The sequence below is a fragment of the Trichechus manatus genome, unplaced genomic scaffold (genome assembly GCF_000243295.1).
Source record: "Trichechus manatus latirostris isolate Lorelei unplaced genomic scaffold, TriManLat1.0 scaffold00063, whole genome shotgun sequence".
Lineage (NCBI taxonomy): Eukaryota > Metazoa > Chordata > Mammalia > Sirenia > Trichechidae > Trichechus > Trichechus manatus.
In genome coordinates this window covers 2,435,167-2,446,269 of record NW_004443999.1, presented here as the reverse complement: position 1 = coordinate 2,446,269, position 11,103 = coordinate 2,435,167, and positions in this window count along the sequence as shown.

The following is an 11,103-nucleotide window of genomic DNA, read 5'->3' as shown; positions in this document are numbered from 1 at the left end:
AAGCGGTGGTCAATGAAACCCAGGTGCAGCAACGTGGGGAGATGAAAAAGAGCAGCGATGTTTTCAAAGCTTGGACAGGACCAGAAAGAAGAAAAAATATGCCGTCAGGAAGGGAAGATAAAAGTGGTAAACAGTGCAGCAAGGGGTGTGCTGGAGATAAAATAGGAGGAAGAGGAATCTGCAGAGGCAGTTCTGACATTTCCGATGCTTTACTGAAACGCACTTGGGTTTCTCAGATATCACAGTCTGAGGGAGGATTTCTCTCGCTGAGCTCCAAGGAATCATCAGGCGAGACAGATGGAGGGACTAACAGTCATCTCCCCTTCAGCAAGAATGCGCTGTGTAAGATGAATCACATGGGGCTTGATGTTTCTGTTACACAGAGCTTACTGGTGAGACGCTTGATGGGTGGTGATGCCCCCAGGGAAGAAAGTCCAGTGTCCCGCTACTGTGACCTGGCTGAGTGGAGCCATGCCCCATTACCGTGCTTCCTGCAGGCATGCTTAGTAAGCATTTTGACAGGTGTTAGAACCATAAACAGTCACATATCTCTAATTTTCCAAAACCAGAACATATTATTTACCCTTAAAATGAATAATGCTCTTTGCTTTTTAAACAACACAGAAAAATCCTGGAGTCTTTATCCACACTGAACTCAGTCCCTGGCATTAACTGGATCATCATAAAATATTTGTTGAATGAATACTTAAAAGGATAGGAGCACTGGTTAACTCTTAATGCTTTCAGAGAATGTTCATTCACCAGTGGTTTAGAGCAAAAATGAATGCTATCTATTCCTTTGAAGTTCTCTTTTTCTTTCTCCTTTTTGATTTCTTTTCACATATTTTCTTCCTCAACCTTTACCACTGGGTCCAGGAAGTTGTTCACAAACTTCAGCAAGCATCAGAATAGCCTGGAGGACTTGCAAAAATGCAGCTTTCTGGGTCCCGCTCCCAGAGTGTCTAATTCAGTAGGTCTGGGTTGGGGTCCTAGAATTTACACTTCTAACAAGTTGTCAGGTGATGCTGTTGCTACTGTTTCTGGGACCACATTTTGAAAACCACTGGTCTCAGTGGTTAAGAGCTTGGTGGCTAACCAAAATGGCAGTTCAAATCCACTAGCCGCTCCTTGAATTCTACTCTGTCCTATAGTGTCATTGAGTCATAATAGACTGACAACAATGGGTTTGGTTTGGTTTTTAGAGTATTAGCAGCAAGTAGAAGTATCTTTCTAAGGTGGACATCAACATGTGTTTATCTTTTAATGGGTAACCCCCCCCCCAGTTTTGTGGGATGAAGTTAAACCCACAATTCTGATCGAGATATGACTAAAATTCTTGTAAGTTCTGAAAGAGTTGAGCATAAAAAGGTGACCAAGAAGTTTTATAGAAAGTGTCTAGTGAAAGCAGCAGTACTCACCTCACTGCCTGAGAATTTCTTAGTTAAAGGATTCATTATGTGGGAGCGTTTTCTCCTCCATCGCTAAATTCACTGTGTAGGTACTTTCAGCGTTGTTCTATTTCTTCTTGAACAACTGTGTTGCACTGCAACTGGAAAGTCCCTACTGGGAATCATGTAACTGGGAAGCTGCGAACACAGACTGGCTTATTTCACAAAGGTTCTGCACAGTTCCTCTTTGTCACTTTGCATTATACATTAGAGATGAAAATTCATGAGCATTTTTACTACCATCCTCCAAAAATTCATACTTCAGCCCCAGTGCATCCAACCGCACTCATCCTCTCTCAGGCTCCCTCACTATGCCAAGCTTTCTCTCTGCCAGCAAACAGAATCATCAGCTACCTGGCTGCCTGAGGCAAGAACCCCTGAGTCACATTTGTCTCCTCCTCCTCCCTCACATCTCACATCCAGTTGGCCAAAGCATTTCTTATTCCACCTGTTTTCTCCTTCACCATTGTTGTTTAAGCCCAGAAATATAACCACGTTTCCCAGGACTATTGCAGCACCCTCCTGACTAATCTCCCATCCTGCTTTTCTCTCCATTCTCATTTTCTTTTCACTCAGCTGTCAGTGTTATATGTTTCCAACAGATGTTTTCCTATCACTCTCACGCTTACAAGCCTTTCTAGGCTTCCGGCTACCGAGAGAATGAAGGCTGGGCTTCTCTTGCCGCTCCAAAAACCATTCAATCTCAGCCTGGTCCCAGCTCACCTTTTCAAATACAACTGTTGTTCCAGATATATTTTACATGTATTTTATACTCTGCTATGATCTGTTTTATGTTCTGCACAGCTTACACCTTTCCCTCTATTTTAAATATTCCCCTACACCTTATCTACCTCTCAAATCCCTCTTGATCCTCCCATACCAGCACAAAAGCCATTACTTCTCTATAGATCCAATACTCAACTCACTACTGTAGCTTTTCTTGGTTTGGCCAAGAAAAATCTGCTTTTCTTTCCACTCTATAAAATTAAGAGCAGAAATCATGGTAGGTAGAGTTGGTGACGATGGCAGGAAGAGATTGGACAAAAGTATCCATCTTTCTGCCTAACTTTCTCTTCTGCACTATGAACATTTCAGTTGAGGGGTATTTCAAAGCCTATCTATTGCTTTTAATGTGTACACGTGTGTACCTTTACTAGCCACAGGGTTAATTCCCCATCGTTCAATTATATGCTTGATTCCCGAAAGTGTTCCCATGGGTTAGAGCAATGTAGTTGGATTAATAACATACCTGCTGATTGAAGATCTAGAGCCTTCTGTTAGCTTGTTTGTATGGTTCTTTATCTCAGTGAAATAAAGTGTTTTTTTTTAATTATAATTAATTACCATGGCTTCCTCTGTCTCTCACAAAATGCCTAGTGCCATGTTTATTCTCTGAAATAGTTTGGTAACAATAAGGCTAATGATGACAATAATAATTTACATCAGTAAACTGTTCAATTAAAAACACATTTGATGAAAGCATCCATTAAACTCTAAAAGCAGGTGTAAAATGTATTGTTGTTGGGCTTCAATCCTCTGTATTAAAGCAAATCTTTTCTGAGGCAAAGGCATCTCCCTTCAGCTCTGCCTCTGGCCATTCTTTGTACGGATGACATAAACTTTGAATTTCTCTCCAAATTATGATAAACACTTTTGTTATATTTTTAGTTAATCTTATTATGGCACAAGGACAGAAATGCCTCTTTTAACTTTTCATACACTAACAGGGCTGACACATTCTCTGAAGCCTTCCTATAAAAGAGTCAAAAAAATAGGTTTGTGAACACAGTTTGAATTAAATGCCTATCTGCTCACCAACCTGCCATTAAGCAGTGCAGGGATGGATATACTCTGGGAAAGAAATTAGAGATCTAATAAATATGCAGAGAGGCAATTTTGGTGAAAGTGGAGCTAACAGAGAAAGAAGGGGATGTGGAATAAGAGGACAAAAGATAAACACAAGTAGATAAAAAAGAGAGGGATAAGAACAGTAGCAATCAAAATGGAGGCCAAGGGGAGTAGAGACGTGAGCTAAGAAACCAAGACAATTGGGTCCAAGGGACGTGACTTAGATGAACAAGAGCTGGTTTGGTGGAACGTGTGCCTCTTGGTTCCAGTTCAGCTGCGTGAGATAATACTGGAGTGTTCACACGATGTTAACAAAAAATAAAAATAAGCTTGTACATTCTCTGATTTCTAGAAGGAAAGAAAGCCTCTCAACTATGAGAAAATAGAGAGAACTGGGCCTGTGGGCTCTGCGCACCCTGATTAAAACAGAGTGAAAATATTCTGGCTTGAAAAAGGAAATTACCTTCCAGGTGAGCTATGGCACTAAACGATAAGTGCAAATATTGATCCTTGGGAGAGGAATCATCCTAAGAGCCAGGAGTGTCTTTGAACATGAGTGCATTACTCTTCAAAATCTGTAAAGACACACATTCTGTTTGTCATGGGCCCCGTCAGACAGCTCAGACTCGGGCTTTCCCAAGTAAACTGACATTTTACTTGGTATAACTTACCTGAATCTGAATTTCGACTTGTTTTTATTCTTTTTCTCCCTCTCTCCCTTCTTTTCTCTCTCTTTCCTTTCTCTATTTCTTTCTTTCTCTTTTTAAAAAGCATAAAGAAAAAACACCCTCACAACATGAACTGAACGTAAACAAGGAGAAATAGCTCTGGATGTAGCGTGGGAGAAACAGATGTATTGACCTCATGGGGCATCAGCACGTCTGAGTTCTAGTCCTGGATTTGCCACTAGGTAGCTGTGTGACCTTGGATAAGTCACTGCAGCAATCTGAGCTTCAGTTTCCTCTTCTATACAATGAGGAGGCAACATTAGGTCATCTGTAATTCCCCTTCTAGTTGTAAGTACTTAATTAAAGGGTTAAGGACTTAGTTTTAAGAATTAGATCTGGGTTATGATTCTGACTTCACTATTAACTTCCTGTATGATTTTGAGCAAGTTAGACAATTTTTAAACCTCAGTTTCCCTATCTATAAGATGTGAATAAAAATAGCATGTACCTCATAAGATTATTGCCAGGCTAAGTGAGATAAGGCAGGTAAAGGACTTAGAATGGTGCTTGGCACATAGTTAGTGCTCAGTAAACCATAATTGTTGTTAACCATAATGGACATGTTGTTATTATGGTTAGAGGTAGTTCCTCATCTACAAATTCAATTTCTCTGATAGCAGACAAGTGATGCTATATTCCAAAAGCCAAAATAGTACAAGGACCAAGATATTTGGAGATCTCTATCTATGCATGTGTTAATGACCCAATCGGATCCCTTTAAAAGACTGGATAAAACGGAACAACACAAATTCCCTTCTCAAAACTATCAGTGGGTGTTAGATGTCATCAGGTCTACAAAACAAATGTTTGCCTCGTGGGTTTTTTTGTTGGTGGTTCCTAGTGTGGTTATTAGTTTGTTTGAAAACTACCCACTTTCCTTTTGGGATTTATTTCCTAGAAACAAGAAGACTCTTTCTTGGTATAAATAAAACTGATCATGCTTGCTTGTCATCAAACCAGCACTTCAGTCTAAATACACCCCTTGTGCTCACTGGGCCCTTCTGCCATGACCCTTTATGTACGAGTTTTACAAAGGTGAAAAGAAGATTCTCAAAGATGTCAACTGGGGCACAGCTTTAGCTCAAGCTGTCAAGTTGGAGCAAATGATATAAAAAATCCTGGCACTACAGCAGGCTTTGCAGGGAGTGAGCCATTCACACCCAGCTGCCTTCCTCTCTGTTCTCCTTGCAGGGGAAATGAGTGTGGTTTACAGGAGGGGCTGGAGAACACAGCTTTTTACCACACCATGGGGCGTGAGTGCTGTAGCTAGGCTGGCTTACCCTGCTAGGTTGAAAGCTGTTTCAAAACTACAGCATTTTAGCCACAAACTCAAATCTAGTCGTAGATGATCTCTAAGATGAATCTGAGAAATAGGAATTGTTGAGTGCTTTTGTGTGAATATGAGACAGTTAAAGAGAAGAGTCCCACTGAGGCAAAAGTGTGAGATCTTTAGCACAATGTTTAGGGTAACATTTGATACCCAGAAAGAGGAAGCTACAGTGGTGATGGAGGGCAGTAACATTTATTGACTGTGCTATATCTTGTAGAAATATGCCTATTAATTATTCCAACAACCATGGGAGGTAGGTAATATCTCCCTTTTTGCATATGAGAACCCTAGGCACCACAAGTCATGGTCACACAATTGCTATCCGGTGGAGCTGGAATTCAGACTCAACCTACCTACTTCCAAAGACTCTGCTTCTCTTCGTGGGATTCTAAGAAACGAGGAGTGGGAAGAATCCTCCAGGTCCCAAGAGACTCTCTTTTTCTTTTTCCATCTAATTCCAGGAAAGTGTATAAAACCCTACCTACTGCAGTTACATCAGATATTGGCAATGGAGTCTACCAATGTGCTATCGGCTGTGTCAGTCTCAGCCTTCCCCATATATACACATAGTGCGATAGGAAATATAAACTGCTAACAGTACATGGTATAGCTGAGACCAGTAGTTATCTATCATATTCCTGAACTTGAAACTTTTGCAGACACCACCTGGAACTCTCTACAATTAGAGCATCAGCTCTGACTTAGGAAAGGGACTGGTCTAATGCGGACAGGCATGGGACTTAGAGCCCTGTGACACTCTGATAAACCTCTGCAGGTGATGACAGAAAAAGCAGAAAAGAAGAGGGACATCAGTTTAGCCCATGAGTTTCATCAACACCTCATTGGAAGGGGATCGACGAGTAACATCAGAACTGCAAGAGTTTTTCCAGTGTAACATAGGCTACAAATATTTAAGCTACTTTTGTGCTACTGGCTTTCTAATATAGGGAGTATCTAAACTTATTATCAGCATTATTCAGCAAATGGGAAGGCATGGGGAATGAAAAGGAAAAAAGGAAATAGTAGACATAATAGGAGAAACATGAGAAAAAATGAAAAGAAATAAATATACTTTAGCAATAATCTTGGGTTTGATGTGTAGAAGGAAGCTTTCTACTAACTGATTGAGACTGAACGTCATTTAGATGATCCACTACAGGGCTTCCAACTCCCCTACTCTCCTATTCTCCAATTAAGAATTGCCAGGTGTATCAAGGTTTCATGTATTGAATTGTGTCCCCCTAAAATAGGTGTCAACTTAGCTAGGCCATAATTCCCAGTATTGTGTGGTTGTTCTCCATTTTGTGATCTCATGTAATTATCCTCCATTTTGTGATGTGTTATAAATCCTAACCTCTATATGTTAATGAGGCAGGATCAGTGTGGGGTGTATCTTGAGTCACAGCTTACAAGAGGTTGTGACTCAAGCCATGCCCTTACTCAAGTCACATCCTTACTTAAGTCACGCCCTTACTCAAGTCACACCTTTGCTTGAGTCATACCTTTTATCTTACAAGAGGTAAAAGGAGAGAGAAGCAAGCAGAGAGGAGAGGGATCTCACTACCACCAAAAAAGAAGAGACAGGAGCAGAGCACATCCTTTGGACCTGGGGTACCTGCACTAAGAACTTCCTGGACTTGGAAGAAGATTGATGCCAAGACACAAGGAGATCTCAAAGGAAGGCTGGGCCCACAGATGTTGAAAGAAGACAAGGACCTTCCCCCAGAGCTGAAAGAGAGAAAAAGCTTTCCCCTAGAGCTGGTGCCCTGAATTTGGACTTTCTAGCCTCCAAAACTGTGAGAGAATAAATTTCTGTTTGTTAAAGCCATCCACTTGTGGCATTTCTGTTATTTCAGCACTAAGTAACTAAGACATAGTATAAGGGCCTCAGGAAATTTAGAGACAGCATGGCAGGTTCTTAAATAGGATTTGAAGTTGTTGTGTGCTGTCAGGTTGATTCTGACTCATAGTGACCTTAAAGGACAGAATAGAACAGCCCTATAGGGTTCCTAGGCTGAAATCTTTACAGGAGCAGATCATCAGATCTTTTCTCCCACGGAGCCGCTGATGGGTTTGAACTGCCGACCTTTCAGTTAACAGCCAAGTGTTTAATGATTGTGCCACAAGGGCTCCTTAAGTAGTATCTAGCAGATCCTATTAACTAGTTGGCGAGCTGGATTAGAAGTCAAGGGCAATTTGGTTTTAACATCAACAACATTCTATGTGGCTCAAAGCAGGTCATCCAGATCTTAACCTAGAAATACTGGGAGAAAAATCGTGCTCAACTTTACTGCATGTGAAGTTCTTCATAAGAAAGCGATGAATCAACTAGGTATTGTTTGAAATATGCCCTACACATATCTAAAACAACTCATGGTTTTTCCTGTTTGACACTTGGGTTTCTCCTACAACTTTCCTCCTTAAGGGATAAGAAATGGAAGGAGAAACGTGGGGCAGTATGGATTAGAGGTTGGGAGCATGAATGTCAGAGTTAGAAAGGTGTCGGTTCTGGTCCTTGTTGTGTAACTAGCTCTGGGGTGCAACCAATGCCCTACCTTTCCTATCTTCCCTTCCCTTTTGCCTCTTCTGTTAACTGGTACTAACAGTTTATAGTGCAAAAGTGGTTATGAGAATTAAACAAGATAATATTTAACACACTATCTGATACATGTTGTTAGGTGCTGTCAAGTTGATTCTGACTCATAGTGACCCCGTGTGACAGAGTAGAACTTCCCTGTAGGGTTTTCTAGGCTGTAATCTTTACGTGAGCTGATTGCCATGTCTTTCTCCTGCAGAGTAGCTGGTGGGTTCAAGGCTCTGACCTTTCAGTTAGCAGTGGAGAGCTTAACCATTGCACCACCAGGGTTCCTTATCTGATAACCTACCCACGACCATTGAGTCGATTCCAACTCATGGCGCCCCTATAGGACAGAGTAGAACTGTCCCATAAAGTTTCCAAAGCTGTAAATCTTTACGGAAGCAGACTGCCACATCTTTCTTCTGCAGAGCATTTGGTGGGTTTGAACTGCCAACCTTTTGGTTAGAAGCCAAGTGCTTAACCAGTGTGCCACCAGGGCTGCTTATCTGATACATAGTGAGTACTTAATAAATGGCAACCCTTAATACAATACGTGGTATTGAAGCCAATTTATGTAGAATGGGAGCCAATGCTAGTAAAATCCAATTAGAAGGTTAATAAAATAAGCAAATAAATTTGCAAACACATAAAAGTTCATCAACCTACACAAAGGAGCCTAGAACAAAAATCTACTGAACTCTCAGTACCCACTGAGCCATGCAAAAAGGGTGAACAAGAAATGAATCTTGGCCCCAGAAGAACTTAGAGGAATGGAGGGGAAAGGGTCTTGGGAAAAAATTCTTGACATTCTCAGTATTACCAGAGAGTTAGTTTTAAATCACAGCATATTACTGTCTTCAAAAAAGTAATCTTATTTTTAAAGATTAAAAAAGATGGCCTCAATTTAAGCATGTTCAAGAAATGTATTTCAGTCCCAAAATACATTTGCTTTACCTTCCCTGCTGTGTATTTTTTTTCTTTTTTCCTCTTTTTACTAGAAGCGCTTACTCATCAGTGTTGTAAACTATGGCAGCTGAAGATGGACTGCAGAAGCTTGACTTGAAAACAACCCATGGCACATAGGTATAAACAGAAACCAACTGTCATTTGTTGATCAGAATTTGCTCTCTTACCACCACCACCACCACCACCACCACCACCCTTTCACTATCTACTGACAGAATGGAAACAGTCTTTTTGTGGACAGGCCAAAAAACCATCATGAGGGAACTGAAGCAGGAGGGTCCCTGCAGGCTTCACCTCAGCCACTTCATCTTCTTTATTCACATGCTGGGGGTTTAAAGGTCTGTGTAGTCAAGGGGCCTTGGGCTGATGCATCCACCACATGAGGACAGGAAGCAGGTGCTCCAAATAGTATATGATCCATTAAAAGTTTGCCCAGTGGTCGAATCCACCCAGAATTCCTTCCAATCTGTCCTCAAATCCCACCACTCTGTGAAGACTGTGAAGGAAAAATTAAGATTGAAACAAGAAATGTACCATATACGTCTTGATGAAAAATTACCTATTTTTCTCTGTATTCCAGAAGTTTCTTTAAAGAACAAATTCTTACTGTTAAAAAAAAATTTACTAAGATTTCTTTCATGGGGAAACATATTTAGAAATGACCTGAAATGCTTGGCTCTGCCATGGGTGGTAGGGTCTCATGGGGACCGCTCGGTAGAGACCTTGGGTAATCTGGGGTTAGTGTAAGAGCATGACAAGGAGTATATGGACCACCAGGCAGGTGAGGGTTGAAGAATGAGACACTGCCAGGTCAAATAAAAAACTTTATTCCTCCAGTGACCTCCCTCTCCTGTTCTTGGAAAACACAAATGAGACCACCAATCTGGAAGGGTTTAATCAGGGATGCTTCTCATAACAGAGCCACTCAGTAACCTCTTCAAAGCAAATTCAATAAAGCCCCTAGTGCCAAGAAGAGCTGTTTCCCTTTCCTCTGTCAAGGTAGGTTCCAAGAAAATATAGCAGAGGCAATGCTCTGTGCTGAAAAGACCAGCCCGTAACAAAGACCAGCCCTCAACAAAGACCAGCCCTCAAAGAGTTGGGGTGGAGGCGATGGCAGTGAAGCCAAGGGTTGGGGCAGAGATTACAACAAAGGGTCCTGTGGCACCTAAACTCTGGGAGCCTACACTGCTCTCACATTTGGAAAGGGAGCTGGAAGTGCCACTCCTCATAGTTAGCGACAAACAGCCATCACTGGGAAAGTAACCTGTCCTACAATCCCCTATCCTGACAGCTCTAACTGCTGCCACCCACCGCCAGCACCATTTTCCATCTTGACTGTGTGTTGGGCACTTGGTATGCCAGACTACATTATTCCTAAGAGGAATGGCTGCTTTCTCCCCCTTCTCTCCTTCACAGGCTACCTGCTTCAATGGTTTAAATTGAAAAGCTAAGGTGGCTCACAAGAACATGAAATTTATGATACAGAAACAGTACAGCTTCAATAACTATTTTATTTTTCCCTCATTTCACATCATAGCACTAATGCTAGAGATGTACCCGTTGCATGGTAGAGAGTCACTATTTGATATGATGAAACTACAACTTAGGATGTGGAGCAACAACAAGGTCCTGAATCTGCTGATACCTGGCCTTGAAAATCTGTAGCATTGAACATGAAGTGAGCTGCATCAGAGTCTTTAATCTCTGGTTCACTTTTAAACACCACATCCACACTTATTCTAACATACTCCAACATAACTATATCCCATCACATATTCCACTCCAACACCTCTCATATATTCCAACCCTCTCTTTTCTAACCCTAATCCTTTGTTTTGTTTTGTTTTGAGCATCTTTACTCATATTAACCCAAAAATGGAAACAGCTCAGGTGTACATCAACAGAAGAATGGCTAAACTAACTGTAGTATATTCATACAATGGGATGTGACTCAACAATATACAGAGAAAATTACTGATACATACGATAGCACGGATGGATCTCCAAAACATTATGCTGAGTGAAAGCAAGCGCAACCAAAAGAGTACATTCTATATTATGCCATTTATATGACAGTCTAGAACAGACAAAACTAATCTGTGGTGGGAAAAAAATCAGAGACATGGTCATCTGAGATCCGGGTGGCATGAGGATTGACTAGGATGGAGCATCCAATCCTCTTTAAACCTAATTTTTAAATGGCTT